Source organism: Phalaenopsis equestris, unplaced genomic scaffold, assembly GCF_001263595.1.
Source record: "Phalaenopsis equestris unplaced genomic scaffold, ASM126359v1 Scaffold000096, whole genome shotgun sequence".
NCBI classification, from domain to species: domain Eukaryota; kingdom Viridiplantae; phylum Streptophyta; class Magnoliopsida; order Asparagales; family Orchidaceae; genus Phalaenopsis; species Phalaenopsis equestris.
In genome coordinates this window covers 534,336-536,496 of record NW_018164538.1, presented here as the reverse complement: position 1 = coordinate 536,496, position 2,161 = coordinate 534,336, and positions in this window count along the sequence as shown.

Below are 2,161 nucleotides of genomic sequence, written 5' to 3'. Positions count from 1 at the left end.
ATATATATATATACCTATTTTAAATTTGAACTCTGAAGAGCCTTGTCTCATCTTCCCGGCCTTTATTAATCTTTAGAATCACATATAGAATGGAAGTCATTTCATCAATCAATCACTAGATAAAAACAAATTAAACATATTGTCCTTTTCAATTCTACAAGAGGTTAAAAGATGAGCATTTCAAAGAGCCCAAGTGAAAAAGTCGTAGCTTAGAATTGTTATGCATGATATAGAAAGTGGTCTCAAGCAATTTAATTTTAAATGCTCTCACAATCATGCCTTGTATTAATCATATCATGAGGAGAATTTTACACTATATGCATCATAAAAACACTAAATGGAAAATTATATCCATAATATTTTTATTTTAAAATATAGTTAATATTTTATTTTGGACCAAGTTAATCAAGTTATTGAAATATGTGTTATACTTTATTTTACTAGTGTACGATCAAATAAGAAAGCTGATCAAATATCTCTTTTCCAATTTCCTTATATTTGACATTGTTAAAATATAAAAAAAGATCATATCGAATAGATATAAATACTTTATCAATGAAAAATGAAATACCTTAATTCATTATTATTATTATTGTTTGAGAAATTAATAACATGAATTTTATTATATTAAAATAACACAACACCTCTTTCTTCAATTTAATATAGTTTACATCCCAAGCTATAAGGGTGCATATAAGATCTATGAGATTGATGCTAATGTTTCTTTGAATCATCTTTCTATTTTGAGCAAAAAAGCTTAATCAATTGGCCTTGTTCATCTATTATCCTTCATAAATGGAAGTGTATTTGTACACAAAAAAAATGTCAACGAAATCTCAAGACAATCTGAAGACCTGAAAAAGAGTGACATGGCAAAGGTGGGCCAATCAGAAATGACCGGGAGGCTGAAAAGACCGCCCGATTCACATTGATCAAAAGTTATCCGAACCAATCACATAATACACGCTTGAGTGGCGCCTTATTACTACAGAGAAACCTTCAGCGTGATCTCCTTGCCCAATGATAAATTACCAGTTAGGTTATAGATACTCACCCTCTGCTCCACGACCTAATTTTACCCAGCCGACATGAATTCCTCCGATGGAAATTGAGGGTTAATGGTCAAATTAATACGTCATGTCGACTAATATCAACCGATCGAACTTATCCCGCTGGCTATCTTCAGAAATCAAGTCGCTCGTCCCTTCCTAAGTGGTTCATTAACCGATGGTCTTTATCTAGCAGGCCGACTGACAGTATTAATCGCCTCACCTCGTTGGCCCAGACGACCGAGCAGAAGAACAACAAAGCCCTGAGCCCACATAAGTATAATTCCTAGAATAACCTGTGCAGACCCCACTTTCAGGGGCAAAAATGCAACTTTAATTATTGTACCATCTTTGCCCATAAATAGGGTATCGTTTCATAAATAAATTATTTCCCAATTCTCATATTTTATTGTTCATTGGAGCACTCCTCTTTCTCTTTTTCCCTTCCTCCTGTTCTACACTCTATCGCTTGAGTGTGATTCATAGGACAATCACTTGATATGCTTTCAAAATAAAATGTTTCGATTTTAAGCACAAAGAATTTACTCTCCATTTAAAATAAAGTTCAAGCAATAATAGTCCAACATACTTAAGCAAGCTTAAAATCATGAAATTGAGATAAAATAAATGTTCAATCGATAATCAAAACAAAATAAACCATGTAAAAGCATAACTAAAAGCCTTTCAAATGATGTTCAAAATAGGGGTTAAAAAAAGATTAAAAATAAATAAATAACATGCAGACCAAAATTCAACTTTTATTCAAACAATATTTGAACAAGTAAAAAAGCAGGCTTTGAACTTGTCTTTAGGACAACATTTCCCATCAAATACGATGAGAAGAAAAACTTTTAGCCACGGTCAAATTTATTATTTTTATCCAAAATGAAAACAATGAACATTTACAATAATTGTGTACTTTTCCTCACTTGCCCGTTATGAACACTATAGGCTATGCATCCCCATCCCTTGCAATTATTACATTTACCAAAACGTATTTGCCATCAAGATTTAGAATTCGGCATCAGCACTTTACATCTACATGAAAAAAGAGAGAAAGAAACAGAAAAATGGTTGGCCGTAGTGAAGGGAAAGAGACAACGGGAAGGGGT